We start from the raw sequence: 16,409 nt of genomic DNA, 5'->3' as shown, positions 1-16,409 counted from the left end.
AGCGTTGGCGGCCACACCGTCCGGAGCCCCCAACTGGCGGTTCCATTTTTTATAAGAAACTACAAACAAATCCACAAGGCATCAAAAGTCAAAGCAGCATTATGAGCTTCCCTGGGGAGGACCCTACCGATCCACAGGAATAGGGGGGGGGGACGGGCCAGGACAGAAACAAAGTGAAAACGATACCCAGAACCAAGGGAACAAGCAGACTAGGGAGACTGGGCCACTGCCAAATCAGGCGTCAGCGACGGGGTGCAAATCCCGCCACGATAGGAGTTCCAGGGGCCCCACACTTTCACCCATTTCCCAGGCTTACCTCTCGCCACATACACCACCTTCTCCCGAAACATACACCAATCCATGTTGTCCTTCCACACCGAGACCGTTGGTGACCTCTGGGAGCCCCACAATTGGGCTATGTCACGCTTGGCAACCATATATCCCAGAGTCACCCACCACGTCTGCGGCGCCGTGTAATCAGTCGGCTCCCACACATTTAGCAGACATCTCCTAGCCTCGGGAAACAGCGTCACATGCGTGACCGCTTGCAACACCGCATGTTCATCACGCCAGAATCGCGCCACCTCCGGGCATTCCCACAAAGTATGGAAGAAGGTCCCCAGCGAACCACACCCACGCTTACACAGCCCATCTACGGCATATCCCATACGCATCAGACACGGCCCCGTAACGTAGACCCTGTGGAGTATTTTGAGCTGGACGAAACGAAGGCGGGTCGGTATGGCCACCTCTTTCGGGGAGGCCACCGCAGACACCCAGTCCTCGTCATCCAGCTCCAATCCATCGGCAACCCATGCCTCACGAAGGCCAGTCAGCAGTCCCGAGCGATCGTTGATGAGCTTTTTTATAAATCAATGAGATAGTGCCATCCGGTACATGCCCATCTAGCACTTTATCTTCCAGAGGGGAGCACTCCGGGATGGACGCCACATCCGGGAATACAGAACACAGCGCGTGACGAACCTGTACATACCGGAAGTACTCCCTGTCTTGCAACTGGAATTCCGCCTGCAGCACATCGAACGTTTTGAATCCCCCCCTCGTCCAGAGATCGCCCACCCTACTGATGCCTATCATGTCCCACTTCTCAAAGCCTTTCGAGGTCCACAAGCAGCCCAATCGCTCAGATGCATACAGTGGCGTCGCCCGGGTCAACCGATCCTTCCACCCCATCGCCAAGTTTGCCGCGTGCCACACCCGTACCGCAACCCGCGTAGGACCCGTCAGGCGTGCGTCGAGCGATCTAGAGTAGAGCGCACGATTGTAGTCGCCACCCGGCAGTAACAATTTATCCATTTCAAAAGCCGGGTTAAGGGCGGGCCCATAAAGGCCGTGGTTTATCGCAGCCAGCTGGGAGGCCCAGTAATACCGTTTGATGTCTGGGAGGGCGACCCCCCCGTCATACCACGGGAGCGTCAGCTTCGCGAGGGCGATACGCGGCCTCCCATCCCAAAACAGGTGGCGCTGCAGACCCTCCACCTCCCGAAAGTAGCGTGCCGGGACGACGTCCATCGTGTTTTGTAGAGCGTATAAGAAACGTGGCAACGACATCATCTTAAACAGTACCGCACGGCCGAGCGGCAAGTGCCTCCAACGCGCCACATCCTCCTTCAGGCGCTGGAGGGGGGGGGGGGGATGGGGAAGTAAGTTCTGGTTATATCGGGCCGCAGCGTCAAGGGTAATAAAGATACCCAGGTACTTAAATCCCTGCGGAGCAACCTGGATAGGACAACCCCGCGGAAGGATAGGAGCCTCCCCCGAGAGGACATACACACAGGATTTAGCCCAGTTGATGACTAAGCCGGAGTTGCGGCCAAATGAACGCAACACATCCACTAACACAATCAATGATTCACGCGGGGAAGCAAGGTACAAAAGAATATCGTCCGCGTAAAGGGAAACGCGATCCTCATACTCGGGGGTCCATCGGAGACCATGAATCGAAGGGTGCCACCGCAGCCACTCCGCCTGGGGCTCCAAGGCAAGCGCAAAGAGGAGCGGCGACAGCGGGCAGCCCTGCCGCGTGCCCCTGCCCAGTTCAAAAGGAGCCGATACTCTACCATTCATCGCCACCTGCGCCAGCGGTCCAGAGTACAACAATTTCACCCAGCCAATGAATCCCGGGCCAAACCCAAACTTAGCCAGCGTCGCCCAAATATATGGCCACTCAAGCGTGTCGAACGCCATAGTGGCGTCCAAGGACGCCAAAATGGCTGGCTCTCGTATGAATGGGACCCTCGCGAGCACCCCATGCAGACGCCGCAGGTTGAGCGCGGTGTTGCGATGAGGGATAAAGCCGGACTGGTCCTGATGGATCAGATCGCACACCACGCCAACCAGCCGATTCGCCAGCACCTTGGCGAGAATTTTCGGCTCCACATTCAACAGAGAGATAGGCCTAGAAGACGTGACCCGATCCCGCAGCCTCCCCTCCTTATGAATAACCACAATAGAGGCAAGACGCTGGTCCAGCGGGAGGGAACCCGCCAACCGGGCCGCGAGGAACATATCACGGAGATGCGGAGCCAGCGTATCTGGTCGTAATTTGTACAATTCGATGGGAAGGCCATTAGGACCCATGGCCTTGCCAGAGGCGACCGAACGTATGGCGAGGGCAATCTCATCAGATGTCGGAGCCGCGTCCAACAACAGTTTATCCTCCTCCGAAAGGGAAGGCAGCGCAATGTCTTTAAGCAGGTCATGGGAATCCTCTTCCGAGCGGGAAGATACCGGGGAATACACCCCACGGAAATACTCAGCGAAACAGGCAACAATTTCCTCCGGCTCAGTGACACACACACCATCCAGTCTCTCAATCGACGGGACCACTCGACTCGCTCTCTCCTTTTTATCCAGCCACGCAATCAGTTTACCAGCCTTATCACCCACATCATACAGCCGCCCCTGTTGCTCTCTACTCAGGCCCCTGGCCGCCTCCGTGACTAGGGCCTTGTAGTCTGCCTGTTTGAGTCTGAGAGCATGCAGTTTGTCGTCCGTGACCCCACACTCCAGATCACCCTCCAACTCAGTTATCTCAGATTCGATACGGGTCACCTCCTCCCGCTCGCGCCTCCGGGAATGGGAAATGAGGGATAGGGCCTCCCCCCGGAGTACCGTCTTGAACGCCTCCCACAAAGAAACAGCAGACGACACAGACCCCACATTGTCTTCAAAATATCGCTCAAGAGATTTAACCAAATCTGCGCGAATTGTGGGGTCACGCAGGTACCAGGGGTTGATCGGGACCACCCTCCCCTCCCCCCTCGGGACAATGTCGAAGTGCAACAGGAGCGGGGAGTGATCTGAAATACCCCGAGCCAGATGTCGCACCTCCCCAACCCTCCCCGCCTGTGCTGCTGGAATCAGAACATAGTCAAGCATCGAAAGACTGCCATGAGCCCCAGAATGAAAGGTGTATTGCATCTGCGTAGGGTGTTTCAGCCGCCAACAATCCACCAGCCCCAGGGTATCCAAGAGGCCATATAACCAAGCCTGGGCGCGGGGGAGATCCCTGGGCGGGTGACGATCCTCAGTTCCGGAAATTACAGCGTTAAAATCCCCCCCTACCACTAGGATGCCCTCCGGCAGGCCAAGAAGAAGGCGCCCCAAGTCAGCGAAAGTAGTCGTCTGCAACCCTGGCGGGACATAAACAGAAACCAAAACAATCACTTTACCCTCCAGTCTACCCACCAGAGCCGTATATCGTCCCCTATCATCATGGAGCACCTCATCAACCTCCAACGGGAGCGAGGTTTTAACCATAATGCCCACACCCCTCGAACCAGATGTGAAGCCCGAGTGAGCTACAAGGCGATAGCCCCGTCTGTTCATGGCACGAAAGGAATTTCCAATGAGGTGTGTTTCCTGCAGAAATACTATATCGGGTGAAATCCGTTTTAAGAACTGCAGGACCACCCCCCGTTTTATCCTGTCCCCCAGTCCATTAACATTCCAGGACAAAAGGCTCAGTCCCCTACCCCCCATCATGGCCAAAACCGATCAGTCTCCCCCCAGAGAGCACTTTAAAGATAGCACAACAATACTCCTGCCTTGTGGTATAAATAAACAATATCCAACCCCAACCCAACATCCCCAACAAAACTCCCCCCTCCCTGCACCCCTGCATGAGCCCAAACAGCCCCCCCAACTTGCAGTGTGCCTGTCGCCCCTGTATAAACTAAACTACAAAGACCCCCTAGGGGAGGAAAGAGAACCCCCTCGAGACACAGCACAACCTCCAATGGAGGGGAAACAAGACACAACAGTCAAGAGACCCTAAGCTTGGCCGAAAAGTGGCATCATCAAGAATGAGCCCCAGTGTCAATACCTCATACCCGGTCCGGTGGGCACTCTCCTCCCGCTGCCCCCATCCCATCCCGATCATGTCCCCCAGACAAAGTGTCCAACCAGTCCCCGGCCGTCTCAGGACGGTCAAAAAAGTGAGTGCGACCATCAGCCTCCACACGCAGCCTGGCCGGGAAAAGCATTGCGTATTTTAAGTTCATGTCTCGAAGCCGCCGCTTGACGCCCATGAAACTCAGTCTCTGCTTCTGGACCGCCTGCGTGAAATCAGGATAAAAGTTCACCTCCATGTTCTCCAGCTTAAGCGGCCCTTGCAATCTGGAAGCCTGCAAAATCGCATCCCTGTCCCGAAAGTTGAAGATACGGGCAATAAGAGGCCGCGGGGGAGCTCCGACCTTCGGTCTACCGCCAGGAACCCTATGGGCCCTCTCCACCGCAAAGAATTTACTCAGTCCTCGAGGCTGGAGATGGGTGGAAATCAGGTCCTCCACAAAGGGATCCGCCGCCGCATCCTCCCGTCCCTCAGGCACTCCGATAATACGGACGTTATTCCTCCGGGCCCTGCTCTCGGAGTCCTCCAGGCGCCGATCCGTGAGCGCACTTGCCTGCCGGAGCTGGCGCACCTCCGTCTGGAGTGCCGCTACCTCAGTCGTAAGGCCCGACGCGGTATGGGCCAAAGAGTCAACCCGGTCATTTGTCTTAGATAGATCTGCTCTCACAAGGTTGACATCGATGAGGACCGCATCGAGTTTGTGCGCCAAGGTGTCGAATTGTTGGCCCACTGAGGTCTTCATCTCGGCAATGGCGCCCATGACGTCCTGCAAAGTCAGATCCGTAGGCAAATCCGGGGCATCCGGGGGGCACTCGGAAGACTTATGCGATCCGCCGGGAGACCCCTTCGGGAGGGTGTAGCGATCCATAATGTTGACTTGAAGTGCCGTGCCACGCCGGGTCGATTTGGCCTTCAGCCGATCTCCATCCTGCTTCGTGGCCATCGTCGTGTAGCTCGCACCCTCACTAGTCACGCAGTGGAGAGCAAGCAATCAAGGCCGGAGGCCACCTCAGGAAGGCGCAGCGGGTCCCCACAAACAGGCAGGCAGGGTCCCCCAGCGAGGCCACCACCACACAAAGAAGCGCCGTAATCCCACTCGCGATGACGGCAAGGGGACTCAAAAGCGAAAGTGTGGGGTACGCGACTCGCCGGGCTCGTCCTGCCGTTGTTATTCACTTCTCCACTGGATCACCCCCAAACTCGAGTCCGGGGTCAGGAGAGAAGCAGGCCGCAAACTTCAGTCGATGCTTATCCCGGCACCCGGGGTCCGATTCAAAAACGGAAAACGGGTACCACCTCGGCTCAGGTTCACCGACACAGTCCCCTCAACCGATTCAGGATGAAGACAGGATAAACGTAGGAGGTTGCGGAGGTCCTCGGGAGCCTCGCACCTACGCGGCCATCTTGGTTGCGCGCTAGGCTCCTCCTCCCTTAAGGGAATATTATTTTAGACTTCAGTGTTTTTTAAAAAAAAATAGACTCCTCCGGCATGCAATTCTTGAGTCTGAGGGAATGTTTAGATCTCGGGCTCCAATTGAATAAAAATCATTTAATTAAATGGGAAAAGTGTGGGCTAAAAGAATTAAGACACTTTTTCATCCTCAATCGAATGATTTCGTGGCAAGAGGTGATGTCTAGAGCTAACAGCCCGAATAGACCTATTTTTTTTCGAATATATACAGATTGTATATTTTATAAGGAAAATACATGGCATTATTAATTCTCCATCCGAACTAGCGGTAGCCCTATACGGGGCCAAAATAATGGGTATAGGGAATTGGTATAGGCTGCTACTTCAACAGAATCAAACGCCACTAGTTGAAAGCCACGCAAGAAAAATAGACCACATGACACAATGCAGTCTTCAATGTAAGGACTGGGAGACGATCTGTCGTTTAGGCAATAAAGCATTAAGAGCGGCTAACTTTAAAAGGATGGCCTTTCTATCACGTTGGTTAGCCTATTTGACACCGGAGGCCTTGGGGAAAAGATACCCGGAAGTCGAAAATAAGTGTTTCAGCTGTCTTGCTAATGGTCAGGGTGGCTGGCACCATATTTTCTTCTCTTGCCCGAAATTAGAAGTATTTTGGAATGCAATTTGTGGATCTTGGAAGGGCAATCGGGATAAGTACTCAGCCAGAGGCCGAATTGGCTTTGTTCGGCATCGTTTAAAAATAGAACGATAACTAGTAGGGCTGAGGAGACCTTTATATTTATTTCTTGCATGGTTGCCCGTTCCTTAATTCTACAGAATTGGAAGTCCACCGATGCTCCCTCTCACTTGAAATGGTGGATGAAAATGAGAAGAACCTGTAATTTTGAAAGAGCATATGCAAGCCGGGTGGGTGCCATTAAGAAATTTGAGAAAAACTGGAAGTATTTTAGTGATCTGGAAAAAGATAAAGGAAACTGAATAATGTCTGGGTCATGTTGGTAATAATTGTAGCAGTTTCTACAATCAATTGTTTTTCTTTGCGATTTTTGCACTTCCTCAATCGAATCTATTAATATTTGTGGGGTTTTTTTTGTTTTTTTTTTTAGGGGCAAAGCTTAGGAAATTGAATTTTATTTTGTTATAAAGTATAGCAGTCCCTGTAGATTGCTGCACTAGCACCTCTTTAACAATCTATACTTGAAAAGCACTAGCACTTTCCTTTATGCAATTGCTGCTACAATGATAGATATCACGTCTTTTCCTATAGCACTTTACTGCTGTTTGGTATAGTGAGTTCCCTCCCAAACATGGTCGAGATTTTTGATCATTATTTTTTAGTAATATAAGGGAAGGAATGAAGGAACTTGCTTGGGAAGGCTATCCTATATTTTATAAATGGACGCACTCGCACTTTGTCTCCAAATGACTATACTGGAGAAGCACTAGCACTTTTCTATATACAATTGCTGCTCACGAATTACGGATTTTATATCTCTCCCTATAGCACTTTATTGTTTGCTGTTTAGTATATTATGTCACTTCCTTAATATGGATGAGATCTCTGATTATTACTTTTAGTAACATAAAGGAAGGAACTTAGTTGGGAAGGCTATATAACACTTTTTAGAGGTTTCAATTATTGTATTTTTGTATTTATCACATCTTGTCATCATAAATTGTATTCTGTATATGGATGCTATAACGTTGCTCTGCTCTATATAAAAAAAAATATATATATAAAAAAAAAAAGAAACTGGCTGCAACAAATCCCATCATATTTGGTATCAAACATGTTGAAATCATACCTCCACACCGTAAACTGTGTGGGAGGTATGATTCCAAGCACTGGAAGAGCCCTCCGTTAAGCTCTGTGTTCCTGGTGCCAGCCTTCTAGACCCAGACAGCACAAAATGGTTGCTGCCGACTAGACACGATTCTGCCCTTCTGCTGAGCCAAGCTTGAACAAGGGAAGGCGGAATAGTTATCCTGTCACAAGGAGGCGTGACCACGTCCCAGGCAGGATTTAGTGTATTGGGACCTGGTGAGTGCCCTTGCCAGTGCCACAGAGTCTGCACGAGCAGCACTTTTGGTGCCCTCCGTGCATAATCCAGTTCAAACCAGTCCTGGGAGCAGTTGGCTCCTGCTCTGGCACGAAACTGAACAAAGGACATGAGAGTAACCTTCCCTCTGTCCAGACCCTGCCCTAGGAGGCTGCCCTGAATCGTCCCAACCCTTTCCTTAGGGTACTTAAGGGGCTTACCTGTGGTTGGGTGTAAGAAAGTGGCTCTGTATATACTGCACCAAAGTAAGGTTGTGTGCACAGAGTCCACAGTCCCCAGAGGTTTGGCAGAGGCTAAAGTTAGGTATAACCTTACTCTCTAAAGTGGTAGCTTGGTCGAGCAGTAAGGCAGTATCAGAGGACAGTGTAAAGCATTTGTACACACTCAGTCAGCAAATGGTCTCACACACAAGAACTGAACTCTAGGCCAATTGTTTTGTATATAAAAATATATAGTTTTATTTTAGAACCACAAGTAGGTATCAACATACTTTCTCAGAATTAAATGCTGTAGTTTTATACTTTCAATAAGCAATATACTTTTAAAAGCAATAGTTACAGTTGTTGCAATAGGCAACACAATTCAAACACAATTATAACATTGAGCTCAATGGGAGTATTTAAGTAAATGCAATTTCAATTACTTTGCGCGTGATTTTCTTACTCAGGGTTGGATCCTGGATTCAACCCTGGTGCATTTCCTGTAAACAGTTGAAAAATAGTTTGTTACACAGTCGATTTTTAAGGAATATTTGTATGTTTCAAAAATTGACAGAAGAATTTCTGGCAAAAACCAGGCAATGTTATCCTATGGAGGAAAATCAAGTTAGCGGTAAGTACAGTTGTAATTACTTTGCAGGGCCAGTGCTGGGCACCAAGATCCAGCACTGGGATCTCCCTGATAACAGGTGAGTGTTTTCGTTGTTCGGCTGATTTTTAGTGAATATTTTAAAGTTTCAAAACTCGACAAAAGAATTTCCAGGTGAAACCAGTCAATGTTACCCTATGGAGAAAAAGTGAGTTATCGGCTTTCAGGTAAGTACTTGACTGGCAGAGTTAAGGTTCTGGGCATAGACTCCGGGGTCTCCCAGGATCAGGTAGGTACAGTTGTTACACCCTCAGCGGCACAGGGGCAGCCGGGTGCAGAGAGAGTTAGGCCAAATGTTAGCCTATGGCGGGCAGGGGGCCTTTGGTTGGTGGCTGCTAGCAGGCAAGCCACGCGGCTGTGGGAGCTGGGCTCCTGGTCACTCACACAGGACAAGTAAGATGGGATAGAGCTTGCACTTCCAGGGGCACTCGGGCGGCTGGGTGCAGGGTGCTTTTGAGCCGTCGGGCTCTCAATGTATTTCAATGGAGAAGCTACCAGATGAACGAAGGCTGCAAGCTTGGGGACGGCGATTCTTCAGGTGCGACCACCACTTCGAGAGGTAAGTTGGGAAGCTGTAGGTTAGGTAGGCACCCAGGAGCTGGGCACAGGGGGCCGCAGGGGTGTCTTTTCGCATCGGGAAATCTTACCCTCTGCTGGTCGCGGTTGGAGGGGTCCCTGGTTCTGAAGCTGCAGGCGTCAGGAGCACCGAGGAGGGTCCTTGGGTGCTGGATTCTTGGTCACAGTCGCCGGGGGGACGTCCTCATGGTCTTTGTCCACTCAGGCACAGGCCGGGCTTGGCGGAGTATGCAGGAGTCGCGGTTCCTGGCTGGCACTAGGGGTTTGTTACTTGCTTTGAGCAGATCCACTGCTCGTGGGAGTCCCAGTCTTTTAGATGAGCAAGGCAGTCAGGTCCTCTGGGGTTTGAAGTTGCTGACCACTGGAGACACCGGGTTTTAGCAGGAGCAGGTTCGAGGGTCGACAGGCCTGTAGGGCTGGGGCCAAGTCAGTTGGGGTCGTCCTCTTGTTAGCAGCTGCAAGGCAGGTCTTTCTTGTTGTTCTTTCTGGTTTTGGGATCGGAGGAAGGAAGGTTCAGGGAGCCCCTAAACACTAAATTTAGGGGTGTTACAGGTAGGTAGAGGTCAGGGACCAATGGGTCCCTTCTCTGGGGTGGGTACATCCCCATAACCTGCCACTCTCCAGTGGGAGGGGGGGCAGGAGTCTAGTCCTGATTGGGTAGGGCTCCCCATCCTCAAGATGGCGAGAGCCCGGAGTTGCGCTTCACCTCGCCTGCCCCACCCCACCTGAAGGGTGGGGTTGGGACATGCATTGTTTAACCCACGAGGGTGGATGGCTCTCTACGCAGGGGTCCAGCAACAGGTCTGCTGGGTGGCAGCCTCTCAGTCAGGTTGTTGGTTAGGTTCACGGGGCATCTAAGATGCCCTCTGTCGTGCATTCTACATTAAATCCCACACTGGCATCAGTGTGGGTTTAATGTGCTGAGAAGTTTGATATCAAACTTCTCAGTCTTCAGTGCAGCCATCATGGTGCTTTGGAGCTCGTGATGACTACCTCCCAGCACCATATACTCTTAATGGCAGCACTGCACTTAGTGCCCAGGAATGGACCTGGGTACTGTAGGGGTACAGGGCTCATCCACCTGTACCCTTACCACTGGCATAGGGCACCCTGCTAGAAGGGTGACTGAGGTATGCCAGGACAGTGTATTTTGTGGGCATGGCACACAGGGATGTGTGCCATATCGACTGTTTTGTTCTGCAACAAGACACTCAGTGTGTGTGTGTCAGGGTACAGGGCCTCCAAGGGTGGCACAATAAGTGCTGCAGCCCTTAGGGGCATTCTCTGGTCACAGGGCCCTGGGTACCATTTACCAGGGGCTGACATGTGGCCAGAGATGCCAATTGGGTTTAGGCTTCATGCAGTTTTAGGGAAGGAACACAGGCCCTGGGCACCTGATTGGCAGGATCCCAAGGCACAATCAGTCAAAGTACAACAGCCATTCAGCAAAAATTGGGGGCATACCATGCAAGAAGGATGGCACTTTCTCACAGTGGGTCCCTAGATTCATCATGGGACAAGATTCAGATCAGACATCACTTCTACCGTCTGAGCACTCTGGACTTCGTTTGGGCTCGAATTAGTCTCCCTTCCAGTTTGCTGCATCGTCTGTGTACCATACAGGAACCTTCCAAGGCCTGTGGTCATCCAAGAAACCTGAAGGAATCTCTTAAAATGAGGGAGACACTTCCCTGCATCTGCAGGCACCGAAACGAAGCAGACCGGTCTACTGATCCTAGGCTCCCATGGGCTCCAAAAGGCTCAGCAACACAGGTGGTGGTTCTTCACATCCCTCGAGGCCTGCCCTGTCCTCCCACCAAGTTTGAAGAACTGAACCCTTGTGCACTGCGTCGACTTGCAGTTGCAAAGGCTTGTTGGCATCCTTCCACCATGATCTTCGGGCTCCAAGTAGCCCCGACCTCAAGCATCTACAGTGACTAAGATCTTTGCAGTCACCGCATCACTTGCACCGTAGGCCTGCATCTTTGGTGAGCTGCTCGGGGTCCTCTTGCGACTCCAGTGTCTCCGGCCTGTGGGTCCTCTTGGGGGACATCTTTGAATTCTTTGGGCTCCCCTGATTGTTCGGGGCCTGCCCAGACTCCCCTGCTTGTGGCGAGTCACCTGGACCTTGCTGGTCCAGACACTGCACATTCTTCGCTTTTCCCCTCAACTCGCAACAGCTCGTGAATAGCTCCTGGTTTTCCACAGCATCGGCTGGTCCTTACAGCTGCAGCTTCTAGGTCAGTCATCTCTCCTGCAGCACACTCGAAATCTGTGGGCATTCGTCGTCCGTGCCTCCTGGGAGCATTGACTCAGTCCCCTCTGCTTACATGTACTTCTCATCTTGAATCCACCTTTGGGTTCCACCGGACACTTTCACCTTCCCCAGCAGCAACATCTTTCTGAAGTCCTCCACTAGGTTCGACAGAGGTTTCAGACACCACTGCACACCTATGCACCCAGCTTCCCTGGTCTAGGTATACTGGTTCCTAGGGTATCCACGGGTGGGATGGCTCTCCAACCCTCTGTCTTCCACAGGGTTTCTTCAGGGTCCACTGGGTAGGGTCCTTCTTTAAAATTGGAACTGCGACTTACCAATTGACTTGCATTGATCCCGCAGTCATGTTCACAAACTGCACCCGGCCTCCTGGTTACTTACCTTGGGTCGTTCCTTCGGTCCCCGGCAATTCTACGTCTTCTGGGTATAGTCTTGACTCAAGTTGGGATTCGCATACCACTATTTTAGTATATGATTTGGTCTCCCCCTGGTGACCACTGTGCATTACGTGCTAGTTACCGGTTTCTATTGAAAAGTATTGTGTGCATTGTGTACATCTCTGGCTAGGAGATATCTGTATGTGTTAGTGTCTTTAAATAAATACATATTTTTATAAATACACTGTGTGGGTCCTTTTCACTTAATCTATAAGCTTATATTCTGGTAGAACATGCTGCTTTACACTCTTTCAAGACTAAGCCTGAAGGCTGCTCTCCACAGCTACCACTTAGAGAGCTTTCTAAGGTTGTCTAAGGCCACAAAAGTCACCATAAGGGTTGTCTGGATTGGTGAAAGGTGCCCACTTACATAAGTGTACACCATATACCAATCCAGCTTCTCACACCAGGTTTGAGCTTAGATTTGACAAAAAGCCTTGATAAGAGAATTACAGGAGTAGGTCTCAACACCACACCACGTAACACACCCTACTTTCTCACACATACCAACAAACAGGTGGGGTTAACCGAGCGGAGGGTCAAGCTGGTAGGATAAAAGACATTTGCCGAACATTTCCAATCGCTTAGATTCCCTATCAAAGGGAGTGGTAGGAATTGTGCAGGGATTACAGCAACCGGTGGAAGCTTGCACCTCTAGACTTTCCAGTGAGAAGTACTGTAAAATAAAAGCTGGTCTCCCGGAGCAGGGGGATGAAGCCTGGCAATTTGTCTATTGACTGAGAGGGCAAAGTTTGGCCCATGCCCCCAATAGGTATCAGTCAGTACCTCGTTAAAGGAAAGAAGGGGCTCAGAAGAAGTTTGACCCAAAAGGAGGACCTCCTTTAAGACATTTATTTTAACCTCCAAGTTGGGGAGCTGCAGGTCAAGTTCTTCAGCCACCCTCAGCATCACCACAGCATACAAAACTCTTCTGTGGCTTGTCCAGTGGAAGAAAAAAATATCTTCAGGGAGATAGAGGCCACTAGCCTTTTAGACATCCTCCTTTTGTCATCTTTGTAGGGCTGAGAGACTTCATCACACGGGTCAATCATCAAATTGAGACCCTAAAAGGGAATGTTGTCTAGGCTGCTGGTAAGTCAAGCTGGGGAAAAAGCCCCTCGGTGGATTTGGGTGAGACTGCATAGGTAAGACTGGCATCTGAAAGGATATTTAGAGTGGCTTTTTCAGGTGGTGAAGTCTGCACTGACGGAGCCTGTGTGGGTTGTGGCACCGTTAACAGAACATCAAGTGCCAGAGGCAATGTAAGAGTGGAGGGTCCACTGGCGCGGAGGCTGAACCTACTGGCAGCATGAGTGGAAGGCCTCAACTCTTTAGGACCTGAAGGTGCACCAGGGGGAGTTGGCAGGAATCCAAAGAGCTTAAGCATTACTGCACGGAACTCTACAATCTTACGCATGGCTGAAGGACCTGGAAGCTCGGATTGTGCCGGAACCAGCAGTGGAATCAGCTCTAAAATCAAAAGACTTCGAAAGATCAAGACGGGTGACGCTGCTGTTCAGGCAAATGAGTGGTGTGAGGGAGAGGAACCCAGCTTCAACTTCTTCCGATTTTTGGATGCTTACCCGAGGACTTGAAGTGCAGAACAAGTTACTTACCTTCAGTAACGCTAAATCTGTAAGAAACATAGGTTAGTTATAGATTCCTAATTACCCCCAGGTGTCAGACTGGATCCGGAAAGTTTAGTCAGCAGTACCCCTGCGTGTCAGAAGGTGGCGTCGGTCGACTTTGCGCTAGTCGTCGTGGTCGACGGGATGATGTCACAGTAGCTACATAGACGCAGACCTCATGTGCCGACATCAGTTCTGTACACTACTTTCCACGCCAGAAGCGCAGAGCCATGCAAGACCACTGGTGCACAAAACTAGGGCCCTGAAGAACAAGTTACTTACCTTCGGTAACGCTTTTTCTGGTGGATACAGTATCTGCCTGTGGATTCCTCACCTTGTGAATATCCCCTGCGCCAGCAACGTTCGGAAACTTTTGTAGCAGTCCACGCCGATGTGGTCGAAGACGACGTCACAGAGACACGGCTCCGCTCGCGACTCCGCTGACGTCACCGGCAACGTAACACCACCTCATTGGCGTGATGACGTCAGTTCCGCCCCTTTTTTCCGTGCCTTCGAGGCACACGGACGGACTGACAGCAATATGTACATAAACAGCATACACAGTACACAATATGCATATTAACCCCTTGAGTGCCCATGACGCCCCGCCCGCTAATTCAACGCCCGGCACAGGGCGGGGAAAGGGCGGGGCACACAAGGGGTTAACACACAGTGTAGAGAATAGAAATAACATCACTTCCTTGACAGCAATAAACCAATTTGAAACCATCAATAGAAATACAGCATAGAAATACCGATATAGAATCACTGGTATAGAAGGATGGACAACGGGGAGGCGGGTGGGTGAGTGAGGAATCCACAGGCAGATACTGTATCCACCAGAAAAAGCGTTACCGAAGGTAAGTAACTTTTTCTTCTGATGGATACATCTGCCAGTGGATTCCTCACTTTGTGAATAGATTCCACAGCAGTCCCCACTCCCGGAGGAGGGTGTCCACCCTTCTACACCAGAACGTCCTGAAGGACGGAACGAGCAAAATGTCCGTCCCTCCTCACCTCGGTGTCCAAACAATAATGTTTTGCGAAGGTGTGAAGGGAGGCCCAAGTTGCCGCCCTACAAATGTCCTCCACAGGAACCCCCCTAGACAAAGCAGAGGTGGAAGACTTTGCTCTAGTGGAATGAGCTCTTAAACCCTCCGGAGGCTCCTTACCAGCCAAAGAGTAGCAAATCTTGATGCACAAGACAATCCACCTGGAAAGGGTGCGCTTGTGCACCGCTCTACCTTTCCTGCAGCCAGAAAAGCCCACGAAGAGCTGATCATCAACCCTGATGTCCTTTGTCCTGTCCAGGTAAAAGCTCACCGCCCTCTTAGGGTCCAAACGGTGAAGTCTCTCCTCCTCCTTGGAAGGATGAGGGGGAGGATAAAAAGAAGGAAGGGTAATGGATTGTCCCAGGTGGAAAGGAGTTACCACCTTAGGCAAAAACGCAGCCCTGGTCCGGAGTACCATTCGTTCAGCATGCACAGTCAAGAAAGGGGGGTTTGAACTAAGAGCTTGAAGCTCACTTACCCTCCTTGCCGAGGTAATTGCGATAAGGAATACTGTCTTGAAAGACAGCAGCCTCAAGGGACACTTATGTAAGGGCTCGAAGGGAGAACCCATAAGATAGGTTAATACAAGATTTAAGTCCCATTGGGGCACAATAAAGGGAGTAGGAGGAAACTTATTTGTAAGACCCTTTATAAAACGAAGAACAATAGGTGACTTGAACAGTGACGGCTGATCCGGCAGGCATAGGAATGCCGACAAAGCCGATAAATATCCTTTTACTGTCGCCACAGCAAAGCCTTGCTGAGCAAGAGAAAGGGCAAACTGCAAAATGTTAGACAAACGAGCCTTTAAAGTATCAATTGACCTCTCCCCACACCAGAGTACAAATTTAGACCATCTATAGGAATATATGGATTTGGTGGAGTGTCGCCTGGCCGATAAAATAACATCCACCACATCTGGCGGGAGAGAGAAAGAATTCAGGTTGCCCCGTTCAATCTCCAGGCATGAAGGTGTAAGCTCTGGAGGTGGGGGGTGTAGAACCTGCCCCTCCGACTGCGAGAGGAGATCTGCCCTCAGAGGGAGACGGAGCGGAGGGCACGAGGGGAGGTGGAGAAGAGCTGTGTACCAAACCCTTCTTGGCCAATCCGGGGCGACCAATATAACTTGGGCCCGGTCTTGGCGAATCTTCCTCAGAACCCGAGGAATCAAGTGTATGGGAGGAAACGCGTAAAGGAGTCGTGAGCCCCAACTCAACTGAAACGCGTCCCCTAACGCTCCCTGCAGCGGATACTGGAGACTGCAGAATGACGGGCAGTGAGCATTCTCGTGAGTGGCGAACAGGTCCACCCGAGGAGTTCCCCCACATCTGGAAGACGTGACGAACCACCTCCGGATGAAGCCTCCACTCGTGCTCGGCGGAGAACTGCAGACTGAGACTGTGTGCACGCACGTTCAACACCCCGGCCAGATGATTTGCCATCAGACAAATCCGATGGTCCTGAGCCCAGGACCATAGACGCATGGCCTCTCTGCAGAGACAAAGAGACCCCACCCCTCCCTGTTTGTTTATATACCACATCGCGGTCGTGTTGTCCGTCAGGACTTGAACAGACTGACCGCGAAGGGAAGGGAGGAAGGCCTTGAGTGCCAAACGAATCGCCCGCAATTCCAGAAGGTTGATGTGAAGCAACCTTTCCTCCGGAGACCAAAGACCCTTGATCTCCAGATCCCCCAGATGA

Source organism: Triturus cristatus, chromosome 8, assembly GCF_964204655.1.
Source record: "Triturus cristatus chromosome 8, aTriCri1.1, whole genome shotgun sequence".
In the NCBI taxonomy this organism is placed as follows: Eukaryota; Metazoa; Chordata; class Amphibia; order Caudata; family Salamandridae; genus Triturus; species Triturus cristatus.
Note: the sequence above shows the minus strand (reverse complement) of the source record.